The 27,409-nt window shown below is 38.5% G+C and overlaps 1 long non-coding RNA gene across 1 annotated transcript in view; it reads right to left on the bottom strand.

Moving 5' to 3' along the window:
• Positions 1 to 4,888: 4,888 nt before the first annotated feature.
• LOC125484678 overlaps positions 4,889 to 27,409 on the bottom strand; it is a 71,996-nt gene continuing 49,475 nt past the window's right edge. The window contains exons 2-3 of the long non-coding RNA XR_007263497.1: positions 7,773 to 7,815; positions 4,889 to 5,281 (exon numbers count right to left, since the gene is read on the bottom strand). This is a non-coding gene — a long non-coding RNA (uncharacterized LOC125484678). The remainder of the gene's footprint in view (positions 5,282 to 7,772; positions 7,816 to 27,409) is intronic.

Raw genomic sequence — 27,409 nt, 5'->3', positions numbered from 1 at the left:
CCACTTGAGTTTATTCTGAAAGTTTTGTACAAAAATGAAGCTGAAATCTCCACCTCCATCTACCAAACAATGGGAGCAGAAGGGGCAGCAGTAGAAACAAAAGAAGTTTGCTATGGAACAAGGGGAAAGCGAGCAGGAAGAAGCACAAACAGAAGCAATATAATTTTGTTAGCCCAGAAAATTGAAACAGGTACAATGTTGATAGATTACATAGGTCTGCCTATTTCCTACAGGAAAAAAATTGTCAATCTGATTTGCTTTAACTGACCTAGATACCTATTCTTTGCTAACTGTTTTTGTTTTATTTCTCGTTGAGTTTTTTTCGCTATTTCCAGTAATTTCTCAATCTGAGATGACTACATTTGACTTGGTTCTGCCTGATTCACTCCTTCAATTTCTTTCTTCAGTAGAATTGCTATCTAATGCAGATGTGAACTGATAATCCATAAAGATGAGCTGGATAATTAAAAAGTATGTCATAAGAAGTATCTCTCACATGTTTGGGGCAGCTCATGGTATATTCAAGAATAGAAGTTCAGTCATGGGAGCAGTTAAGTCAAGCACAGCCTGGCAAAAACATATTGCAAAATTTCCTGGCAAGCTAAGGGCACTCAGGAATTCAGCAGGAGAATAGTTTAGCACCACTGCAGGCTTTCAAACTAAAATTCTACATGAAGAATGTCACTTATTAAAATATTTCTGCCACTGGCCATCTGTATTCGTGAGATTTTCTCAACACTAATTGCTATCTATTTGCCAACCTTTTTTGTTTTGTTTTGTTAATAAAAGTAAATTAATCATTCATTGCATCTGTACAAAGACAGACGAAGGATCGGCACATTAACAGTGCCTCCTCCACCATCTGAGATAGAATAGAAGCATAGAATCACACAATACAGAAGAGTCCCTTTGGTCTATCGAGTTTGTACCAATAAAAAATCTACACTAGTCCAACTTTCTAGCACTTGGCTCGTAAGCTTGAATGATATGACACTGCAAGTCATCCAAGTACTTTTTAAAAGTTGTAAAGTTTCCCATATTATTTGTATCTTTGTAAACATGGTAATGGATGTCATACAAGGGCAAATTGTAGTTTATTTTTGAAAGGTCATAGTTCCAACCCACTTAACACACATTAAATTTTAACGTGAAGTCTATATTTGCACTCAGTTGGTTACAGAGCAATGGAACTTGCCACTGACTTTGAAGAATGCTACTGACAAATGCCTGACCTTTGTGATGGGTTCCCTTGATAATCCTGTGAGTACATAGCCTGCAGGTGCCATTGGTCATGTTGGTGTCGATAGCCCTCAACAGGGGCTCTTGTGGTGCAGTGGTAGTGTCCGTACCTTTGAGCCAAGAGGCCTGGTTTCAAGCCCCACCTGCTCCAGACATGTGTAATAAAATCTCTGAACAGGTTGATTGGAAAATATCAAGCTCTTAGTGGCTGTTGGCCTTTGATTGTTCAGCAGCTCTTAGGGGTCATTATTTCTGCCCAGAGAAGGCCACCTAAGGAGTATTCAATTATGCCAGGCCTCACCACCCCCCTCATAGAATGATGGTGCTGCCCCAAAGATTCTCAAATAATGGATGAGACTCCTTACGAGGCCCATGAAATCCTAACTTGTATTTTTACGGCTCCTTTACTATAGGAAAATTTCACAGGAATGTAATCGGACAGAAATCAACACTAGGCCAAAGGAGGAGATATTGGGATGGGTGGCCAAATCAATGGAAAATCTAGATCTATGAAAGCTGATGGTTTAAAGGAATGACAGGAAAGCAAATGGAGCAGTGTAGTTGTGAGGCAAGTTGGTGCAGCAGAACAAATCAAAGATACATGCAGTAGTAACTGATAGGACTGCACTCATAAGGAAGGAATCCCAGGTATTTCATAGTCTTGTGACATTCAATAGCCAATTAATGAGAACTACTTGTACACAGAATATCCTACTAGAAATAATGGTGAAAGCAGAATCGAAGTCACTTTTCAAAGATGAGTTGATAAATATCTGAAGAAGGACTTATCCTTTAAAAGTTTATTTGATTAATGATATTATTATTGTTAGCATACGTAGTATACACCTATCACGAACAACAATGTTAATGCAGCGGTGCTATTAAAGGCAGATGCAATCAGCAGTGATTCCTTATCTCAGTTCACACGGTAAAATAGCCTTTTATGCAATGATTCTTTTTATTCATATTTTCCTCTTTAACCCCTTAACTGTAATAAACTGTCGGTGAATCATATGTTATATGTGTCATATTGATAGCTTATGGACAGCATTTGCAAACTTAAACTATACTGTATTGTTTTACTGTCATGCATTTCAATTCTTTGATAGTTTGAGGGATGCAAGTTAATAAGATGTCCATCAATTCACTTCTAAAATATAAGTTTGGTGTCCTGGTGAGATTTTCCATTCAACAGTGTAATGTTGAATGTGTTACTGCATGCATGAAGATTAGTGATACGCACCTTGTGTTTACAGGACCTTGCCTTTGGAACAGCCACGCAGATTTTGTTTTTGTGGCTGTAGTCAACAACCCAACAAAGTAGAAAGGCCCACAGACGATGAAGATGATGCCACAACATTAATTACTATGGAATATGTAATAAGGATACTTGAGCAATGACTGCATTGTTCGGTAAAGCCAGCAAAGTGTTGCTTTGTTGTTCATCAAAAGTGTCCAAAGCTGTCTGTATCCATGATATACTGTACAATTTTGAAGAAATTGACAATGCAGCAGGATAAGAAGGAAGCCTATTGCTCCATAGGTGAAGGATGAAAGAGAGGAGGAGAGTAACAAGAATGGGAAAGATACCTCATTAGAGAACTGGAGTGAAACTCTTATGTGGACATTTACTTCTGGTAAGGGACAATTTCTGTCACTGATCAACTCTGAGTTTCCATGTGAACAGACACAGGTTACAGGCCCAAAAACATGATTTCCATTCCCTGAATGCAATCTGTCCTCCCATCTCTCATCCCTTTATCTGCGACTGATTCCATTTCCTTCGTGCTACCCAAAATTCTATCCATACAGAAGAGGAATAAAAAAATCTCTGTTTATTGAGAGCTGTTTTTACCACTTCCCTTTATCACCCCTATTAGGCATCCTCATCTTATTGCTCATTCTAAGAACTCCATCAAAATGCTTCTTCACATGGAAAGAGTAATTGGCTGGTTATGGCTTGGACTTCCGAATGCAAGGTTATGTAATGTCTAGTGACAGAGTGGCTGTTACCAGCTGCCAATCTCTAATGTATTCAGTCCTTTGAGGATACTTTGAGAAAATTCTGCCTAATCAGACTCATCAACTGCTATTCTCCTCGCACTGAATATCCTGGCAAATGGTCTGTGACCTTCACGAGAGCAACCTGTAGGATAATCCTCCAGTATGCTAAATTGAGGGCAAATGTTCTCCAGTAGATAGGTGTTCTCAAAGACATCAGTCGGAAAAGAAATACTGTATCCATTATTAACTTAATGCTTTTGGATTTCACCATAGATGGCCGTGAGTGTGCTTCCACCTCCAGGGTACATCGCAATCGTGTTAAACCTTTCCACTGCACTGTCATGCTGTCAGAGGTGTACTGTTACACTTGTGGTTCTTGTTCCTCATTAATAGTAACATATGATTCATCACAGACTAAATTGTCAGGACAGCTCATAGCTCTGCTAGATTAAAGGAAAGTGCTTAGCTGCTGTAGGTAATTCAAGATCTATAAAACTATCTATTCTCGTGTATTCTACAAAAAATCTATTTGCTTTTTTTTATTCATTCATGTGATGAGGGTGTTGCTGGCTAGGCAGCATTTATTGCCCATCCCTAATTGCTCAGATGGCAGTTAAGAGTCAACCACATTGCTGTGGGTCTGGAGTCACATGTAGGCCAGATCAGGTAAGGATGGCAGTTTCCTTCCCTAAAGGACATTAGTGAACTAGATGGGTTTTTACCAGCAATCAACAATGGATTCATGGTCATCATTAGATTGTTAATTCTAGATATTTATTGAATTCAAATTCCACCACCTGCCATTGCAGGATTTGAACCTGGGTCCCCTGAACATTATCTGGGTCTCTTGATTAACGGTCCAACGATAATACCACTAGGCCATCTCCTCCCCATGAAATATGTGTATTGGCAAGATGATGCTTTCAAAAAGATCATATGTCAAATTATGCATTCTACACCTGCTAACCAACAGTGAGGAAGATTTAGAAAGCGAATGTGGAAGGGAAAACATTTACTGATGATCACACTATCAAATTAACCCTTACCAATATCTTCAAGAGCTTCTCAGCCTAAAACGAGAAAAGCCGCCTCCTTATGTTGCTAAATAAGTAACATTCATCCTCTGCGTATCCTAGTTCTTTGTGGTTATGTGGTACCCTGTCCTAAAATCAAAACTAGTTTAGGAAAATGAGAAAACTACTTGAAAATCCAAATAGGATGTTGTGCCCATACTCCTCCCCAGTGACAGATAGACATCCCATAAGTAGGCAAAGTAGTTTGCCTGTAGCATATTATGACTGTCTGGCAGGCTTCTTTCTGGTTCATTGGCCTGCCACTGATTTTCCATGCAGTTGGAGGGAGGCATGTAGTCCAGCTGCTGTAATTTTCAGTCCCGTGTGTTACAGTCAGGTGAGGAGGGTCAAATGGCTCCCTTTTTCAGTTATCTTCACTTGACCTGAACATATTTCTTTGTTTAGGAAAGGACATACTTGCCAATTTAGTGATTTCTTAATTGTTTATATGCTGTGAACATCAAAGAACCAATCAGACAGGTTTTTTTTGCACTTAACAATAAAAAGTCATTGGCTTTATTAAACTTAAACTGATTTTAGTTAGTTAATAAAATACACATGGACTTTTGTACACGCATGCAAACATACTCATAAAGCTTAGAAAAACACAATGCAGATTACAGAGTTGAAGGATATGTTGCTCAAACTGGAGTTCATAAAAACTAAAAGGAATATGCTGTCAGTAGTTTAGTGATTTGGCTGGCTTCATCATGAATTTGATGGTCTAAGGACTTGTCTATGGTAATACCGATGTGCTCAATTTAAAGATGCAGGTGACTGCTTTGGTTGTTCTTCTGGAGACAGTAAAGCTTGGCTGAATTTTTTGAAGAAAACAGGGGTGTCCCTGGATGGTCACAATCAGCAGACAGTGTTTGAAACTTCGAAGGCAGTTTTGCAGCGAGAAGGATAAAGGAGGGATGTTGCTCAGTTTTCTCTCTCTTTGTCTCAGTTGCTTATGTTCATCTCTGCAGGGAAAACAGAAAAGAAGAGTTGGTTCATCATGTAATTTTTTTCTTCCAACTGCCCAGGGAATCCAATAAGGCAATTTCCAGTGTATTGCAAGACAAATTTGGTAAGATCATATCTGAGAGGCTCACTTAATTAGGGTGTAAGTGAATACGTCAGATGATTGCCTTCGTGCCTTGCTAATGGCTATTGGAGACGTGAGTCCTTCATGTGTTTCTGAGGCTATTGTTTTTGATGGGTGTTGCAGACATGCTGTTACCATTCCCATGGAGTGTATCATGATGTAAATGGGGTGGCCATCTTAGGCTACGAGCTTAAGTCATCTTTAGTTTCTGTGTTTTAAAAAGTCTCTGCTTTTAAAAGTTAAATTCAGGTTCCCAACTGATGACTTAAAAATCATTATTTTACATAAAACATATTTTCATGTTGCATGCTACAGCTGCACAAAGTTAGACCACACCTATTGCACTGTGAGTAGTTTTGGGCACCGCACCTTAGAAATTTGCTTAGGAAGAAGTACAATATGTTATGCCTCACTGGAGTAGCAAGTTAGAAATTAAACCCTGCTATTACTGGAGTCATCACAATAGTTAAAGATTTTAAAAGGTACACAGATTTCCCCAACTTACCTGTCTTTTAGACCCAGGTTGAAAGAACGCACAAACCAGGTTTCTGTGCTGAACAAGAATGACTATTTATCACTAACAAATAGACTCAAGATACAGGTAAGCAGTTATGAATTATTGACATATATAAACTCTACTAGTTACAACTCTAACTGCCTTATAAACTCACCCCTACACACATACAAACAGGGAACATATGGATGTAATGTATGGGGGAAATGACTGGGAAGGTAATTCAATGGTTCATGTTCACGGAGTTCACTGAGATGATCCTTTTGTTTAGTCAGATCCTGTTGCTTCCTGATTGTCTCTCCCTAGTTACTTTCACTAGCTTGCAGAAGATACAGTGTTGCTGGTTCATACTTGGTTCACTGAAGTCTCTGGCTTACAGCTTACAGCAACTGCTAAGGGAAAAATAACCTGGCTTTCTTCAAGCTGCAGAAAAAAGCAGCAATTCCTGCCCTTGCAGAGATTTGATGGCTTCTCCCTCAAATATTCACCCACTTAAAAAGTGTAGCAACCCTTCAACAAGAGATAGCAAGAACTGCCGATGCTGGAGTCAGAGATAACCCAGTGTGGAGCTGGAGGAGCACAGCAGGCCAGGCAGCATCAGAGGAGCAGGAAAGTTGACGTTTCGGGTCGGGACCCTTCTTCAGTTTTTCCTGCTCCTCTGATACTGCCTGGCCTACTGTGTTCATCCAGCTCTACACCTTGTTATATCAGGTATTTTCCTCAAACGCCTTCTGAATCTGGGATCTGTAACTCCCTATGAGGAGGGATTCTATTGAACATATTGAAAGGTAGGAATATAAGACAGCAGCATATGGGTAACTGAGAGTTTATCATGTTATTCTGCTTCACTTTATTTTTCACCCTTTATTAACTGTTAGTATTCCTATCATCTTCACACATGCACAGTATGGGTTGACAACAAAATCGTTGTACCTATTAAATGCTGCTTGAAGTATTAATTTTGCAAGTTGTGGAAACTGCTTTGTAACAATTGGTGCTTAATTGGTCATTGACACAAGGAAGGATCTGTTAAACTGACATTTTCCTAACTGCCATCTGTTCTGAGGAAGGGTCTCTGGACCTGAAATATTAACTCTGATTTCACAGACACAGTCACACCTGCTGAGCTTTTCCAGCAATTTCTGTTTTTGTTTCTGTTGATGATGACTTATTTGTCAAAGGACTAATAAACTCCAGGTGTGAAATTTTAGACAAATCTCTCCTAAGCTAGTAGCACACATGTCTTTTTTTTTTGCAGATAGAACTCTGTATATTCTCTATATTCTAAGTCCACTGCAATTTACTTGGGTTGCTGATCTGCCTGATGCTCCTCCTCCACTAGGACCTTTTCCCATCATGGTGTAGGAGGCAGGACACATCTAATACCTATTGCGGGGTTCCTTAGTTATGAAGTCAGAAAACCAGTCAGTTTTCTCATCTAGGTATTGGAAGAGGTGGGATCTGACTTGTCCAATATTACTATCAGCTGGAATCATAACACCATCGAGTTACACCTATCCAGAAAGTGCTGTACTGAAATGTAAGCTATTTGACTTCCATTCATGCTATGTTAAGGTACTTAAACTGTTTATCATACATGCCCAGGAGGCAGCATGGATCCCTTTTCATTCCAACCCTCACCTGGAAGTGTTCTTTTATTTACAGATTAGTTTGAAGCCATTCCATTGAAAACTTCACATGGAACATAATTGTTTGGTGCTTTCATCTATCATCACACTTATTAAGGAATGCACAGTGGGTTTTACTGTATGTCATGAGAACCAAAGGTACTTCTCAACAAGAATTCAGGCCTTAACAACAAAGAGAGAGAGAATAGCAACAAATTACTGACCTGCAACCCTTTGCTTTCTGACTTCCAATGGAAAAGGAGAGATCTGCAAAACCAGGAAGGAGTTAGAACCAGAACAGTAGGAAGACAGGTTCAGTTTATAAGTTCATTTGGCTTCCCTTCATTTTTATTTTAATGTATCCACATTAACTGTTAGTAAACTATACCATGTAGCCCCTTTGTCACTCATTGAACTGAAAGCATCTAAACGCTGTAACATATTCTATCCTCCTTACCCTTTTATTCCTTTGCTATGTAAGTATGGAGATGAAAAAGGAGATACATTGTAGGCCTCTGCTATCAAGTTATAGCAGTTACTGTCACTCATTCTATTATTTTTAAGCACCAATATGGAAACATCCATCCTTGTACTAATTGCAGCAAGATCTGGAAAACAGTGAATTGTGCATCTGGCCACAGGCAAATCATGAGTGAACTGCAGCATTTGATAGAATGTGAAGAAGAAGTGTTGACCATGAGGCTAAAGGATATCTTCTTTCAGCTAAAGGGTGTGGGATTCAGTTTATATGATTCTACTTTGAAATGCTTTCTTCAGATTGCCATACTTGTGGGCTTGTGTACTCTTCATGTGTAGATCAAATCAAATCACACATCATTCAGCAAATTACCATAATCCTAAAGACTCTGCATGGATTTCTGAAGGATCACCAGATCAATCCACATGCATTGAGTTGTGAATTCACATGTCTACAGAGTACTTCATGATACTGAGTGAATCAGATGGGTAATTGATGGAAGCATCCATCCATTTTTGACCTATTGAGAGAATCACATTAAGCCAGGAGCGCAGTGTAGCTTCAGTTTTAGAATGATTTACAGATGTTGTCTTCCGTGGCTTTAGAGAATAACATTAATCTCCAAGGGGCCATCTAGAAACTTGACTTTCTGTCATAAACAATGATGACATGATGGACTGTCTTGAGATGAAGGCATTGCCAAGAAATAGGGAAGTCTTCGAATGGTAGTGTGCCTTTGGTTGCGAATATGCAGCACATTCTTTTCTCCATTCCTGTTGACAAATTGATGCGGGAACATGTTTGACCATATGTATTCAATTTGTGACTCCATAGAATTTGGGAAATCCTGTCATGAGTAAAACTGCAGTGTTCTGGCATGCAGGCACCAGTTCTGCTTGGGGAACCTAATGAAATGCTGGCTCGAAAGAACAATGCATCCTTAATTTGCTTGATACGTCTGTGAACAGATGTTTGGCTTATACTAAAGAAGTCATCTGGAATGCCCTGAACTAAAAAAAAAATAGTTTTGATGTGAACAGTTGTAGCAAATCAGTGCCTGAGGTAGAATTGGGCAGGAAGTCCATCGTTGCATGTGGCACCTTTATATAACCACATTCTTTTATAAACTGAAGACTCTCCAGATACTGCAGTTTTAAGGAGGCACACCTTCACCTGCCTTTCTAGACCCTCGAAAGTTTTGGCAAAGCTTGGGTTCTGGGTGAGGTTGTTGACTTGCTCACCAAGCTGGCTCATTTTCGTTCAGACATTTTGTCACCATGCTAGGTGACATAATCAGTGGAGGCTCCACCTTTCTAGACCCTCACCCATTCTGCATCCATTTTCTTTTAGTCTGTTTTGTTTGGTGGCTGGCCAAAGCTTTTGCCAACATTTGGATGCCACATGTCTTTGGTGTGTCATCACCAGTTCTCCCTCAATTTGTTTTCCTTCCCTTCTTCCAATAAGTATAGAATAAGAAATACCCAGTGAGTATGGGATTGTGTCCAACCTGCAAAGGAGGAGCATGGGTGAATGGCTGCCCCAGAGCTAACATGACATAAGATAGTGGCAATGATTCAAAATCCTGGAATGCTCTCTTCAACAGCTTTGTGGGTGTATTTACATAAAAATGGACTGCAACAGTTCAAGAACACTGTTCAATACCACTTTCTCAAGGACAACTCTGGATAGGCAATAAATGTGGCTGGTAATGCCCACATTCCATGCGTGAATATAAGAATTGTGGAAAAACTTTAAAAAAGTATTCTATAACTTCCATTTTAAAATCCTGCTATTATTAAAACCTCTATAAAAGTGTCGATCAATGAATTTTAAAATATCAATAGCAGGAAATACAAGCAGTTGGCACTGCTTTTTCTATTTTTTCAACTCAACATTGAGCTGTTGACAAAAGAAATGCAAGAACAAAAACATCAATTAGGCAGTGGGAACTGCAGATGCTGGAGAATCCGAGACAACAAGGTGCAGGGCTGGATGAACACAGCAGGCCAAGCAGCATCATAGGAGCAGAGAGGCTGACGTTTCGGGCCTAGACCCTTCATCAGAAAAGGGGGAGGGGAAGGGGGTTTTGAAATAAATAGGGAGAGAGTGGGAGGCGGATAGGAGAGGGATAGAGGAGAGGATAGGTGGAGAGGAAACAAACAGGTCGAAGAGGCGGGGATGGGGCCAGGAAAGGTGAGTGTAGGTAGGGAGTTAGGAAGGGGATAGGTCAGTCCAGGGAGGACGGACAGGTCAAGAGGGCGGGATGAGGTTGGTCGGTAGGAGATGGAGGTGCGGCTTGAGGTGGGAGGAGGGGATAGGTGGGAGGAAGAACAGGTTAGGGAGGCAGGGACGAGTTGGACTGGTTTTGGGATGCGGTGGGGGGAGGGGAGATTTTGAAACTTGTGAAATCCACATTGATACCATTGGGCTGCAGGGTTCCCAAGCGGAATATGAGTTGCTGTTCCTGCAACCTTCGGGTGGTATCGTTGTGGCACTGCAGGAGGCCCAGGATGGACATGTCGTCTGAGGAATTTGAGGGGGAGTTGAAATGGTTCGCGACTGGGAGGTGCAGTTGTTTGTTGCGAACCGAGCGTAAGTGTTCTGCAAAGCGGTCCCCGAGTCTCCGCTTGGTTTCCCCGATGTAGAGCAAGCCACACCGGGTACAGCGGATGCAGTATACCACATTGGCAGATGTGCAGGTGAACATCTGCTTGATGTGGAAAGTCTTCTTGGGGCCTGGGATGGGGGTGAGGGAGGAGGTATGGGGGCAGGTGTAGCACTTCCTGCGGTTGCAGGGAAAAGTGCCGGGTGTGGTGGAGCTGGAGGGGAGTGTGGAGCGGACAAGGGAGTCACGGAGAGAGTTGTCCCTCCGGAAAGCAGATAAGGGTGGGGAGGGAAAGATGTCTTTGGTGGTGGGGTCGGATTGCAGATGGCGGAAGTGTCGGAGGATGATGCGTTGGATCCGGAGGTTGGTGGGGTGGTACGTGAGGACGAGGGGGATTCTTTTTTGGTTTTTATTGCGTGGACTGGGTGTGAGGGATGAGGTGCGGGAGATGTGGGAGACACGGTTGAGGGCGTTCTCGACCACCGAGGAGGGGAAGTTACGGTCCTTGAAAAACGAGGACAACTGAGATGTACGGGAGTGGAATGCCTCATCCTGGGAGCAGATGCGGCGGAGGCGAAGGAATTGGGAATAGGGGATAGCATTTTTGCAGGAAGGTGGGTGGGAGGAGGAGTATTCTGGGTAGCTGTGGGAGTCGGTGGGCTTGAAATGAATATCGGTTTCGAGGTGGTTGCCCGATATGGAGACAGAGAGGTCCAGGAAGGGGAGAGAGGTGTTAGAGATGGTCCAGGTAAATTTAAGGTTGGGGTGGAAGGTGTTAGTGAAGTGTATGAACTGTTCGAGCTCCTCGTGGGAGCGCGAGGCAATGCTTTTCCTTGTGTGCACTGGTTTCAATAGACTGATGGATGCCTGTGTTCTCCAACCAAATACTGCCCTAAAGCTTTACCTTACATCAATCTTTAACAATGAAGAAGATTCTACAAAAGTTGGAGTGAGATAGGAAATAGTTTAAACTCTGTATAAGCTAAAAGCTGATAAAGAAGAAAGTATCAGAAAGGCTGACTGTACTTATAAGTTGATATATCCAAAGATGCCTGAGGAATAAGGTTATATTTAATTGTGCAGGCACTGGCAATAATCTTGCAATCTTCTTTAAATATAGGAGAAGTATAAGAAGTCTGAAGAATTACAAATATTATACCTTGGAAAAAAAAAGGTTCAATCCAGCATCTTAAGACCAATCAGTTTAAATTTCGTGGTAGGAAAGCTTTTAGAAACAAAAAATCAAGTTGTGTTTAATTAATTTGATGTTTTTCAATAGAGTAACAGAGAGGGAGCTGAGAAATTGATGTAGTGCCATATAACAGGCTTGTCAGAAAAAGGTGGAGCCAATGAAATAAAAGGAACAGTTACGGCATGGAATTTAACTGAACTGGGTGACAGGAAAAAGAATGTGTTGGTAAATGGTTGTTTTTTTTTCAGACTGGAGCAGGATATATGGTTGAATTCATCTGGGATCAGTGCTAGGACCCCTACTTTTCAAAATATATATTAATGGCCCGGATTTGGGAGCACAAGGCACAATTTCAGAATTTGCAAATGACACAAAACGTGGAAGTATTGTGAATCATGAGGAGCTTAGTAAAATCTTCAAGAGAACATAGACAGGCTTGTAGAATTGGCAGGCATGAGACAGGTGAAATTTAGTACAGAGTAATGATAGATTTCAGCAAGTGAAAATGAGAAGAAGCAATCTAAAGGATGTCTAAGAGCACAGACTAGGGGGTGTTTCTGCTTAAAATGTTGAAGGTGACAAATCAGGTTAAGAAAATAGTCAAAAAGGCATACCACATCCTGGGTTTTATAACTAAAGGTATAGATTTTAGCACAAATTTTAATAAAACTGATTCAGATTCACTTGGAGAATCATGTCATTTCTGTGCCCTACACATTGAGAAGGATTCAAAAACTTTAGGGAGGGTACAAGAAAGATCTGCAAGAATGGTTCCAGGAATGAGAGACTCCAGTTATGCAGATAGATTGGCAGAGCTGGGAGTGTTCTCTCAAAAATGGAAACATTGAGAGCAGATTTGTAAAGATGATCAAAATCTCATGTGATCTTGACAGAGTAGACAGAGAAAAACTGTTCCCATTTGTGGAAGAGTTGAGAACAAGAGGGTACCAATTTAAAGTTATTGGCAAAAGAACCCAAGATATGAAGATTATTTTTTATGCAGCAAGTGGTGAGCATCTGCAATACATGATTAAAGAGTGTGATGGAGTAAGATTCAATTGTGGATTTCAAAAGGGAACTGCATAATTAACCCAAGACAAAAAGATTTACGGAAAAGGTATGGAGGTTGGACAAACTGACCAGTTCTTATCGAGAGCAATATGTACATGACAGGCTGAATTTCATCCTTCTGAGTTGCAACCATTCTAAAAGTCTCTGATGATTTAGAGTGGACGTAAATGTAAAAAGGAAATGATCTGAAATGATAGCATTACTTTTGCCACCTCGCACAAAGATGGGCAGGGACTTTCACCAGTCAACAAATATAACAGCAGAAAACATGATGGAGACACAATGGGTGGGAATCATTGCTCCATGTTTCAATATGCCTACCTGACTCGTGCTGCAAAGTCAGGTGGAATGATTTTTAATTTTACAGGAAGTGCACAGCTTCTAATTCAGTTCCAAGAAATCAATTCTTGGTCTGCTTCTTGCTGGAATAAGTGCCCTCTTACTGGCAATGCTTAAGAATACCTTTGTCAAAGGACATGTAGCACTGAATTCTTGATCAATTGGCTACTGTGAATGTGTAGATAGATTGAAAGTGGGCTGTGTAAGCAATGGTGCAAGTGTGGATCAAAACAGCTAAACAAAATAACACCTTTGAACAGAAGTTACAATGGATGAAAATCTATTAGAGGGAAAGGTAAAAAAAAAAGTAGAATTGGCAACTAAAGTTCTGGGATTGGTCTGGAGCAGTGAGCGAAGATGTAAGAAGACAGTTCAAAGTTAAAGGTGAATGAACAAGAGAGATGGCAATGATTTGGGCCCACTTGGAAGTCTGACTGCAACATTGTGGAAAAAAAGCACCATTACATTCAGAAACCAAAACCAGGAAGACTCAGCCATACCAAAATAAATAGGAAATAGTAAAATTCTGAAGGGCAGACAGGAAAGAGTATGACAGAAACAGAATGGTGAGAAAACGGAAGGAAATAGTTTGATAGAAAACTTGTGTTATCAATAAAATTCTCATTTGTATAAAGAGATGCATATAATGCTAGTTGTACATGTGAGGCTCAAACAACCAGATCAATACTTATTTAGTATTTGGTTCACAGCATGTCGGAACTTGTAAGTATATGAGTAATTTTATTGTGGGAAGTTATGCTATGGAATGTACTGCCTAGATGTCTGATGAAAATAGGTTCAATAATATCTTTCAAAAGGAATTGGGTTGAGACTTGAAAAGAAAAAGAATTGGGGGTACAGTGAAAGGGTGGGGAGAGGACACAATTGGATAGCTCATTCAAAGAGCTGGCATGGTTAACAAAACTTGTATTGGCCATGAGAATTTGGGGCAATTCAAACCTGAGTCAAATAGATTGATCAATAAGTATTTCAGTCCTTACATTGATAAAAGCAGTGATAATAATATCTAAAACTAGTTGTTACAAATTAGCTTTGCAAAGTGTTCCAGATTCAAGTTTTGAAATGTCCATAAAATTTCCTTTTGATTAACATTACTTGACTATATTGATTTGATAATGGGATAACATTTGCGAAATAAACTCTTAGCATTAGTCTGTTATGATATTGTGATTAAACCTGAGAATTTGTGCATCTCTAGGTAGTATGACTATTTTGTACTTTAGTTTTTTTTCTGGTCTAAATATTGTTTTGCCAACAGTATCTACACCCCAAAGACATCTGCCAAAATTGTGTTAATAATAAAATATCTCAGTGGCTGCATAAAGGATATTGTTAAGTTGTTCTAATATTGCTGCCACATTCCTTTTACATCCCAAACAACTTTTACATCCCAAACAAATTAAGCAGTTAAGCCCCAGTTTTAACCCAACACCCCTGCTGAAAGTGGGCACATATGAAACAGTGCTCGATTCATATTCTGCTTGTTTTTAAATGTGGCTTTTGATTATTATTGAACTCATTTATAGAGGTAAAATTGATTGTGCAAAATGGATAATAGTGAATTGGCAGCCAGTTTTGTACATGTTCAATATTTTATTAATAGGAAGGCATGTTGGGCAAAGTGTATCACAAGTTGTCAATTCAAAAATACCTATTTTTGTGTGACCGGTTTCATCTGTAATATTCATACAGAAAGTTGCTTGCGTTTCATGTGATTATGATTTCTGCTTCTGTTGTATTGATTAAAAACTTAGGTTTGATTTGAAGGTATTTTTAAGTGCACTAGAACACTATTTCTTTTTCTTGATCAATCCATTAAAATAATGTGCCTGGTTCTTGAAATCCATCTTCAAGCCCATCACCACAAGATGGCACTCTTCAGAGAAAAAGAATATAGGCAATGTTTGCAATATGACCTTGAACACATGATAATTTTGTATTATGTAAAATTCCCATAGAACCTTCACAGTAGATTAACAGACTTTAAACCCTGTATTCTATCTTTCACCTTGCGAAAAAATCAATGGTAACACTCACAACCTGCTTATTCATACCTGCATTCTAGGTCACTGCACATTTCAAATTGCTGAACTGTGATAGAATTTGCTGTATATGATCAAAAAAGTCATCATGCATCCACATATCTAACCAATGAAATCTGTAATTGACACATGCGTTAACTCAAGTCCTCTCTCCTTCACTCATCTTTTCTTCACTGTCTCAACACAGACTTGAGTTCCTTCTCTTTCATCTGCCAATTTAGTTTACACTGTTTAAGAAAAGAGACAAAGCTGCTGTACAATCCCTTGCAGACTTGATCACATTTCCAAACAAGTACACAGTACCATAGGTCTTAGTAACATAGAATCAGACATGGATGATGGTTTGTCTTGCAATAAATGTTTCCAATCTCAAATGGTTTCAGTTTCAATTTCAATGTTTAGCCATCAGACTCACTTTCAGTGATTAAAAAAATAGTTAAACATCAATTTCTTAAGTATAGGGTTCTCTCCTATTAAGGAAGTCTTTCATTTTTTTGACTTTATGCAGACAGTGTCCAGGGCTTCAAATAAACAATAAAACAATATGCAAATAGCTTGAGACAATGCATTTCTGAAAATTTAAATCTCAAATGCAAGCCTCATGAAACACGTCTGCATCATTCTTAGGCTAATGACTGCATAGGCAAAATTATTGACCTCTCCTAAATGTTTGAGGGAAACAAATCTTAGATTTATCATTAATAGAACAGACTAACTAATTTCCTCCACCAAATGAAAGGAAACTTTTAGGGTATAAAGACATGTGGTTTAACAACTCCAGCAAATAACAAAGAGAGAAGAAATGTTGGCTCTCTCCCATAATTAAATAACTTAGTTCAGCTTTAGTGATAGTTTCTTATTTTGCTTATAGCTACAAAAACATACATAATTAAAGAGGTTTGAAATATTTATCTAATTCTCAACTGTCTGATTTTTAAAGTAAATATTAAGAATTCTAATAACTGTGAAGAATAAATATTTTTCATTTGAATGACTAGCTTTTTAATAATTTATTTTGCTGTGCTCACATAACAGGATGCAGTAATCTACAGTATTTTCTGTAATCAACAAGACATTGTCTTTTCATGTGTCTCTCATTACCAACTGCTGTTGATCTTCTTAATCTCTCCATTTATTTTTCTTTGTTCTTACTGGAATTCTATTAAAATGAAATCTTGCTGTAAACAGTGAATGTGACCATGGTCTGATGCATGGTTTATAATAGGGCATTAGATTATACAATATTTGGCTTTCTACATTCTACAACGTGTGCATCCATGTAGCACTTTGGTTGTTTGTTTTCTCTTGCCAGAGATTCAGTAACTGGCAGCGTCAAGCTTTCTGTGTAGTTTATCACAGAATTCAGTCTTATGTCTGTTGCCACATAATCTACCTTTGTATTAGATTTGAAAAGGGCTATTACTTGGCTTTTTAATAAACTTTGTTTTTATTTCTGCTAATTGATAGCACATTTGCTTTCTTGTTTGCTAGGACTATTCATTCAGTCTTTTTCCTTTCTCATCTTCAGAACTTCTTGGTGGCAGCAGCCTACGGGGAAGCCTTTTGGGATTATCCTATGGCGATCTGACCCAGCTCTGGCTTTGCTAGAGTAACATTTCATACTAACACTTCTGACCCCTGGTGTCAGTGATAATCTCCAGTGTGCAAACTGCTCTATTGAAAATGAAATCAAGTCTTTATTTTTAAATCATGCATTAACATTGGTGATCTAACATTGGCATGCAGAATTCAATCAGAAGTTTTCAATCAGTGTCTTTATTTTTCATGTTCATCATTTCAAAGGGTAAAAAGTTAAATGAAAGTTCAGATATTCTGCAAAGGAACCAAATGTGCTATAGCTTCAATTTTAAAGAATCAAATGTGACTTGCTTAATTATTCAAGGCAAATCTGTAACTACAAGATGCATAATGGATTTAAACAAATTGTAAGTGCAACAATCTTCATATTCTGCAATTGAAATTTCAGCATCAAATAAAATTGTAAAATACACAATTCTTGGAGACTTTGCTGCAGACTTTAGCACCTTGCTTTTTAACTGAATACAGATAGACTTTGCGCATGCTTTAACATGTATTTTTTCAGGAAGATAATCTGTGTGAGACAAAGGAAAACAGGACATCAGTTGAATCTAGGTACCAAATCTTAATCCCTTCCCAGGAGGAGCAGTGGACCACAGGAAGTGATCTACACAGTACTCAGCCCAAGACCCCCAGAGATGTCCCATTTTGATGTCTGCTGATAGGAAGCCTTTTACCAACATGCATGAGTAAAAAATGGTCAGAGAAAAAGAGAGCACCTTGTCGCTACAATGATTAAAATTAGAAGCAAATTCCACAAGATTTTTTGCTGAATTATGACAAAATAGTTTTGTAAATGTGGAAAGGATAAATAAATAAATATTTTTAGGATTCCTCAACCTCCTATGCATATCTTTATTCCATTAGGTTTAACTTAATTTTTACCAAAATTTTTCTTTCTTCTAGTATTCACCTTAATTTTAAAATCATCACAGCTGCTTTGTTTGCACATGGCAAGGTCAAAACTATTATTTTCGAACAAACTAAGATACTAACTCCTCTTATTGTCATTGGCTGCATGAGCTTGAGAAAGATTTTTATTTGCATTATAACTGCAGACTCAGTGCAAGTAATCTAATCCTTCAAGGCCGACTACAATTAAATACTGATGTCATGGCAGGAAAAGTGAAAAAGGAATCTTTCCTTGAAAGTAAATTTTTCCTATAAAACTGTACGCTTTGAATCCCATTGTAAGTACTGCACAAAGTGCAAACAAAAATCATTACAAAATTGTGCCAGTTAAAATGTAATGACAATCATGTTCAAATATTCTTACAGAGAATATTTAATTTTAAATTAAATTGGAAGTATTTTTAATCATAAAAATTATTAAATTATTGTTCTACAGAAATACATCCTACACATCCAAAGGTGTTTCTGTAAGAATGCCATATTAATATGTATTCAAACTGAGACCTAGGCATGAAACCTGAAAGTGTTACCATATATACTTTTCACAGTCTGGTAATTTTTATCAAACAGCATTAAGGAAATGCAAAACATTTTAACAGCGGCTTTCATCTTTAAATTAAATAAATACTTTTATTTCAATACATAACACTTTCACACCTTTGGAAGTATGAAAGAAGACTGGTAAATATTCCTCAAATTTTATTTCATGTGTTCACATAAAAGAAATGTGTAATTTAACAAAAAAACATTTTTTAATAGGGAAAATGGGTGCAAAATATGCAAAACACTTATGAAAATTCTTCTATCTTTGCATAATGAATTGCTCAGAGTCTTCTATTCAACAGGGAAATCCTTTCCCTTGTACGACACTAATTAGGTGATGATAATTGGGTCTCTGCAGAAAACAGTAAAGCAATACAAAGCAGCTGGGCTGACTAGTGCAAGAAATCTAAAACCGTCAACAGCTTTAGAGTTTCATAAAACCGAGAAAATTTTTCTTCATACCTTAATAGCTGTTAAGGAATGCTCACTCTGCTTCTTTCTAATTTGATGCCTTTTGAAGAGTGGTATTTTGCTTTTGCTGATGATGGCAAATATCTTGCTTCACAAAAGAAGATTTTGAAAGAAAACTATGTTTTGTGGAAAATATCCAATTCAGTGACTTGGTAATTATTTTTTTTAAATTGATGGAACAGGTTGCAAAGCAAAGTGACCACTTTGGTGTCCGAAGTCTCAAGAGGGTAGACTTATTTGGGATTTTAACATTGAGTTTCAGGCAGTGGTGGAACGCAGCAGTTAACAAAAGGTCAGAAAGATATATTACACACAAACACAGGTGCAAAAGTACTGTTAAAGTTAAAACCTGACGACATTTACACAACTGGAACATGGCAAATTGTAGTAACACAATAAGTTACAAAAATTACTAAAGTTTACTTAGAAAATGGTTAGACTGCTAACTCCATCAATGATGTATTGTGAATTTTATAAATTGCAAGAAAGTCAGAGAACTTTTTCAACATCTTGGTATTACCTACCAATACATTAATTAGTTCAGTAAGTGTAACCTATTATGAAAACATATTGTTTAACATTAATAAGATCAAAAAGACATTGATTATAGTATTTCTCATTAATTGTAGGATTGAGAAAATGCAGCCTGGGTACTGTATAAGAATTTTTTACAATTATAGTATTTCTCATTAATTGTAGGATTCAGAAAATGCAGCCTGGGCACTGTATAAGAATTTTTTACCCACAAAGAAAACAAAACTGGAGTCAATAGTGCATCCTTAAGTATTGTCTTTTTCTCTGCAGTTTCGAACTGGGAGACTTTAAACATAAAACATTTTATAGAAGAAGAAGCCAAGTGCATATTTGAAGAACCAAACTGCTCAGGTTTCCAGGCAAAATAACTGCTAATCATTGAGTTGTGGATAGTCAGATTAAGTCAATTTATCTAAAATGATATGTATCTGAAGTAAATTGGCAGTCCACTCAGTTATGAGTTAGAAGGTTCTGAGTTTAAGTCTCATTCTAGGCCAATAGTCCAGTTTAAAACTGAGACAGTGCTGCCTTGTTCGAGCTGCCGTAAATGAAATATTAACTGAGACATACTCTACCAGTTCATTCTGTAACTCAAGATACCATAGTGGAATTCAAAGAAGAACAGGCAGCTCATCGGACCAGCACTTCTCTCTCAATCAACACCACCTGAAACAGATTATTAGCCTTACTGTGTGAATATGGCCACCATATTTCCCAAAATGAGATCAAGACTAGATTTCAAAACAACGCATTGAAGTACTAAGAGATTTGATAAAATAGTACATAAACTTTATTTCATTTGCTTGTCTAGGAAGCATCCTGAATGAATTCCTGTATTCATAGCAAGGTTAAACCAGTTATGCTAGTCTCTCCATTGGATTCTGTTCAATAATCGCCAATGGTAAAAAAATTGAAAATTATCTTTGTAGCTAACTTTAAATCGTATAAAGCTCATATCACTGTAGCACTTTTCAAGAGGAGACATGTGCATTATTTTATATGGCTTTTGTATTAGAGATACCGTTTTCGAAACAGTAATTTGAAAGCTGTTTACATTAGCAGCACTGACCTTTACAGCTAGTAAATGAACTCTGTGCACACTTTTGCTAGCTGTAGTCTGACTGCTGGGAAAAGTTTAAATATAGGCAAGGTGTTGACTTCTCAGCAGCTTTCTACTCACTTAAATGTGTAAAGGCAGTTCTGCAGTTTAGCAGTGCACATTTTAAAATGTTAAGCATTAACTTTTTTTGTCCCATTCACAGTTATCATTCAGTCAATTTGAAGTCCTTTCACCTTGCTGTAAATTTTAAGCTACTGTACAGCCATCCAAACATTGTCATAAAAAAATTCCATAAAAGTGACAAAGAAAATGTAGAATCAATATTTCCTATAAGATACTCTTTTCAAAACTGTGAGCAAAAAATGATAGGAACTTAGTATACTCTTCAATAAATTCAGCTATTTAAAATATGATACAAGGTGGTAAAAGGCACATTTAATAATGATGTCATTCAGTACTCACACAGGCCCTCAGCAAGATGCACCAGTTACTCTGCAATGATCTACAACTTGGAAGTTTATTCTATGCTATCAACAATGTCATTTGTCTTCCAGTTAGCATTGGATAACACTGCAATAATAATGCATTAATACTCATTGAATTGTACATTTAAAATGTCCATAAACTTCATTTCTTTATCTGCTAACAGGATATTTACATACTGTGATCTCTCTATTGCACAGTAATACAAAACAACAATATTTGGGTTTTGAAATTGTAATGTTTAGAGAGGTTTCTCCTACCCCTGGAATTACATCGGCTGTTATTATATTAATTATATTTTCGCTCGGAACTCAACTACAAAGCAGACAAACAGAAGAGAACATACAAAATGACCTATATTTCATTCATTGGTGAACTTTAGTTACATCAATAATCTCTAGTAATTGCATATGGTTTAGGATAATTGTGATGTTTTGGTGCTTACAATATTTTTAAAATCGTGATATTTACTAGCCTACCAGTACTAAACTGAGCACCATATGGATATTAGCAATATGAAAAGTCAAATTTATTCTGTAACAATTTGCTCAGCAAAATAGTTAACAACATCTGTCCATCATTAATAGTTCATAGCAAATAGCTGGACTACTTATAAAGAAATAATATGCCATCGGTTTTTAGCAGGCAATTTGTGCCCGTATGCCATTGGCATCACAAAAATTGAAAGAAATTGCAAATGCTGAGCTTTTCTTTTGAAATCCACAACATGCCGTTAAAGTGTTGGATTTACACCTCTAACATAAAGTAATTTCATCGCCGCCACTTAGAGCTGGAAGTTCATGGCATAAGGTGTTAGATAATGACTTGATTTATAATCCTGACATGCCACTTCATGTTAGTCCATAAAAGGAACAATGCAATGGGAATCTCACTCCCAACAATTGTAAACTGTTCTTGGAAGTTATTTTGAAACATTTTGTTTTCTACCTTGGCAGTATTACTCTGCCAATCACCAACTGCATGCCAGCTGTTTGTATGATTCAGCTCCCTGGATGGTGAAAGACAAATTAGATTGATTTTGTTCTTTTCTCATCCAGCAATTCCTGTGTTTCAATGAAAACATTCTCAATGTACCTGATCATGGGACCATCATTCATGTAATAGCTCAAGAATATTGTTACATTTCACACACTTCCCTCTTAATAAAATGTTAAATGGTCATGCAGTTATTCCACAAACTGAATTATGTCTGCTTCCACTTTGTTCTTTTTATTTTTTTTTCCTATATGTACCGACATTTTCTTCTCCTAATCTGTATTTTCTCTTCCTTTCCCTCTCCTTCTTTGTCTTTTATCTAATCTGATTTAAATTTATTTTCCATATTTGCTCTGTTCCTTTCTATATCTTTTGCTTTAAGTATTTAAGAAGGTAGACCATTGGTCATGTCTTCCATGAAGCCCAAGATGAATTATTGACAACACTGTCACAATCGATTCAAACTCCCAGAAAGTTGTGACACAAAAATTGGGAACATAGAAACATAGAAAATAGGTGCAGGAGTAGGCCATCCAGCCCTTTGAGCCTGCATCACCATTCAATATGGCTGATCATGCAATCTCAGTACCCCATTCCCATTCTCTCCCATACCATTGATCCCTTTAGCCCCAAGGGCCATATCTAGCTCCCTCTTGAATGTATCTAATGAACTGTCTCCAACAGCTTCCTGTGGGACAGAATGCCACAGATTCACAATTCTCTGAGTGAAGAAATTCTTCCTCATCTCAATCCTGGATGGTTTACCCCTTATTCTGAGATTATGACCCCTATTCTGGATTTCCCCAACATTGGGGACATTCTCCCCACACCTAGCCTGTCCAGTTCCACCAGGACTTTATATATTTCGATGAAATCCTTCTCATTCTTCTAAATTCCAAAGAATACAAGCACAATCATTCCAGTCTTGTCTCATATTTCAGTACTGCCAGCCCGGAATCAGTCTGGTGAACCTTCGCTGGACTCCCTCAATAGCAAGAATGTCCTTCTTCAGATAAGGAGAACAAAACTGCACACAATACTCCAGGTGTGGCCTCATCAAGGCCCTATATAACTTTAGCAAGACGTCCTTACTCCGATTCTCAAATCCTCTCACTATGAAGGTCAGCATGCCATTACCTTTCCTCACCGCCTGCTGCAACTGCATGCTGACCTTCAGCAACTGTTCCGCCATGACATCCAGGTCTCATTGCACCTCACCTTTTCCTAAATTGTACTGAAGGGTGAGGAAAAGCTCCAGTTACATTGTTTGTTGCAAAATGAGCTTTGTTTCCTTGTCACAATGCTTCTTTTATATTATTTTGCCTCATCTATTATTGTTATTTATTATGCTGTGCATCATTTAATTATTCTCATTGAGTCCCTAAGCTCTCCAATTTGATATGATTTCTGCCTGCCCTTTTTAAAAGAGATATTTCCAATACATCTTTTGTTTGTATGTGTGGTCATGGGCAGGCCCTCCCTTACTTCAAGTGCCACCCCATTGCCCTGGCCAATTCACACTTTATTCTGTAATGCTGACCTGAAATGCTAAACCATAAAACTGGAGAGAAAAAGAGGATATGCAAGATAGCGAGGAACTGCAAACATCAGAGGCTGCATGTTTTAGAAAAATAAACTGAGTGAGCCTGAGAGACACATGTTGTGATATTCAAAACAGAAAGTCTTCAAACTCCATTCTCTTGTCTATCCTTTGCTTTCTCCAGAGGATTTCTCTGACATTACCTTGGTGATCCTTGCCTACTAAGACATCTGACCAAATTGCAAATTTCAGTATTTCTCCTATCTGTAATCCCTATGAGGCCAAAACCTTGTGGCATGGGGTGCTTGCCTGCCAGCTGTAAAGCTGGTGAAAGATTTACGCAACCTCTTCTCAGGAAGACCAGTTGAACTACAAGCCAATCAGGTGGTGACAAGGCCATTGGTGGGCCATCCCATAGAATAACACCCTGGGGGTAGAGTCCTCACTTAGCTAGAGCTGCTGACCAAACAGAAACTTGCAACTCTTGAGCTCAGCAGTGCCACTGAGGACACCATGGCCTGAGGAGGAAGGACACTCCACCAGGGTCCCAGGATCCATGGGGGACCAAGGCCACTGGTACATAATTTTATGAATGGTATCTTCCAGGGTTGGATTCACAGAAAGACCTGGGGACTGGAACATTGGCAGAATGGGCTGGGGCATGGATCTGAGCAGTCATATTTCCACGCTTCCCAATGTCCAGTTCCTTGTCTAGGCACTGATTTCCTTTGATTCCCTCTATGCTCCACCTCCAGAGTGACAACCAGCCTCCCAACACTGTCCTGCATGCTGCGTAGTGACAGGCCCACTCGCAGCTGGGTTAATCCCAGCAGCAGCACCATGAGGTCATTATCTGGAACAACTGCAAGGTCATTGTGTAAGTGGTAATTAATTGGTCACTTAAAGTTTTCAAATGATGGCAGGGTGGGATATCCAATCTGGGGCCCTCCCTCCCTAATCTTAATCCTGGAAAGGGTGGAATATACTGGGGTTTAGAAATGCCTTCACCCTGGCTAACCATATGCCCGGCTCACCTCCAAGCTTGGACATCTACAAGAGCAGAAGATTCCACCAAAATCTCTGAAAAAATCTAGTTTTCAGCACCAAGAAACACTCTTGCCCATTAAGAAATCAACATGAGTAGACTCACCATGCTCAGTTTTTATGGGACCTGTATGCAGTCAAATTACTTGGCATGTGATTATAATTCCAATATGAGACTTTGTGTGTCTTTGTTTTTATTCTCAAATTTCCTGATGGGAACTCAGATACCCCCTGAAGATATGATCTGTGATCAAAGCAACATGATTTTTCTAACCCATATCTGTCTCAATTGAAAGCCCCATTTGCCAATAGGGCATTGGAAATGCAAGGATCTTGTTGCCTAACAGTAGAACTGAAATTCATTCTGTATAGAATAATAACCTGGGCCTTATATAAGACAGACCTATTTTGAGCGCTGTTGGAAGTCCAGAGTTGGAAGATACACTGGTTTTAAATTTCCTGATGACATTATTACCACTGCCAGGTATCAATACACAGCTCTTCAAGTTCAACCAGCTTTTAGATACTTTCTAATCAACCTCTTAGGTGTGTTTTGACATGCATCTGGAGTAAGTGGGACTTGAAGTCAGGCCTTTTGTCCTAAAGGAAGGAAAACAACCACTGCACCAGAAGAGTCCTCTCCAAGCACCTGTTAACCTTTACTGAGAGCTCAGACTTCACTCAGAGGGTGAAGAGGTTTATAAAATCATGAGGGGCAAGGATAGGGTGAACAGTCAAGGTCTTTTTCCTAGGATGGAGGAGTCCAAAACTAGATGGTGTAGGTTTTAGGTGAGGGGGGAAAGATTTAAATAGGACCTGAGGAGTAGCTTTTTCAAGCAGAGGGTGGTTCATGTATGGAATGAGCTGCCAAAGGAAGGAGTGGAGGCTGGTACAATTACAACATTTAAAAAGCATGTGGGTGGGTATATGAATAGAAAGGGTTTAGAGAGATATGGGCCAAATGCTGGCAAAAAGACCACGTCAGGTTGGGATGCCTGGCCAGTGTAGAAGAGTCAGATCAAAGGGTTTGTTTCCATGCTTAGTAACTCTAAGACTCTGAGTAATGAAAAGGGAGTGGAGTTTGTGGAGTAGTAGGCAACAAAGGCAAGGATGTGTCTCTTAGTGGACACCCCACTACTCAATGTCCAGCCCTTGATCAGACGCTGAGTGCCTTTGCTCAAGGGACCATCCCCTCCACTTCACCTTCAGAGTGACAAGCTGACTGCATGTTGATGGTCCCACCTGTATTTGGGTTAATATGAGTGGTGGTCGGATAAGGCACTTAAGTGGTCATTTATTGGCCAATTAAGGGCCTCCGTTGGCAGTGAGTTAATTCTGGTGGAGCTGGGAAGGTATTGAGGTTTGAGTATGTTCCCATTCCCCAAATTAAATATCCTTCTCCAAGCTCAACATCAGTGAGAGCAGACAAGTCTCCCCTGCGATTGGATGGGTGGTGGTGGTATTCAAGGGTCTTTTGCTAGACTAAGGATGTGGGAGGGGAGAGGGCAAATACAGGTACCGAAGTAGTGCAAGAGGCTGCTGAACGAAATCTTTTTTATATGCTTTCCTTAATGGACCTCAATGCCTTCCCAACAACTTCACCAAGTTACACTGCCTCAGTGTCAGCCTCCCATCTTTCTTCCTCCCCTGCTGAAGACTAAAGTTCCATCATGGACTCATTTGTGTCATGAGATTGCAATTTGTATTTATTAATGACATTATGCTGGAGGCTAACAGAAATTATATCAACTGCCAATAACCAGCAACATTAAGATTGTAGATTTACAAAAACAGGGTGGGAATAAATCTGTTCCATTTTAACTGTTCTCCTGCTTCTATGCCACTGATCAAGGAGAGTTAAAATCATCTCAGGGTATCAAGAAACATTTTTTCATACATCATACAGTTATTATTAAAATACCACTTAAGATGACATAATCGAGCATGTTTCATATTCGACCTGAATTTTTCTCTGTCTGGCTGCATCACCCTCCAACATGACTCGTTGTTAGAAAGTATCAATCTCTTTGCCAAGTTGATTTGGTTCATTGCAATTAGTTTGAATATTCATCCAGATGTTCTGTTGACTTGTACTCACTGATTTTGTAGAATGAAGTATTTTGTAAAAACAAAAGCATCAGTGACCTTTGGATCCTTGCTTACTTTGTTATCTCTAAAAATGACTTTTAATGAATCAGGGTCAAGGGCATACACAAAATTTGAAGCACTTTTAACTAATTTGTGGAAGTAGTCAATACACTGATTATCTGGTTCCCAGCAATGAGTTGAAAGACTAAAGACATAATCTCAGTAATGAAAGAGTGATAACATTTCAAGGACACTTTACAGCTGAAATCTGTAGTTATCAATTTGATATATGTATATAGTGGTGCCATCTATTCAATAACTATTGACATCAGAAAAATCATCGTGATTGCATAGGTTTTTAACAGTTACTGCTAACTATCTGAATACCTCAAAGGAACTAGCATTATTGTAGAGAATATACATTTAGTCGAGGCTTAAAAAGCTTCACAGTACTGTTTCCCAATAAGAAAATGTCTCTGGTACTCACATTGACATCATGCTTTAAAACAGTCCACTTCACAAAACAAAACGATAAAACCAAAGCAAGTTTAAATTTTAGACATTCCTTATTATCTGCAAGCACTGTCAGAATTAATATATTTTTTCTCACTCTTAATTCTCATTTTGACAGTCAAATTTTAAAAAGATCTTGCTAGTAATTATGAACACCAGTTTTGAAATTAGCTCCACTCCATAAGATGATGTGCAGTAAGCATAATTCTGACTGAAAATTGATTTTAGATAAACTTATTTCTGAAAACAGAATTATTCATCTGAGTCATGTAATGTGTTAACAATGATTAATGAAAATCGTTCACAAATAAAACAGGGCACGGATTAGTT

The sequence above is a fragment of the Rhincodon typus genome, chromosome 13 (genome assembly GCF_021869965.1).
Source record: "Rhincodon typus isolate 14 chromosome 13, sRhiTyp1.1, whole genome shotgun sequence".
Lineage (NCBI taxonomy): Eukaryota > Metazoa > Chordata > Chondrichthyes > Orectolobiformes > Rhincodontidae > Rhincodon > Rhincodon typus.
The sequence above is the reverse complement of the archived record's forward strand: the minus strand, read 5'-3'. Positions and strand labels throughout refer to the sequence as shown.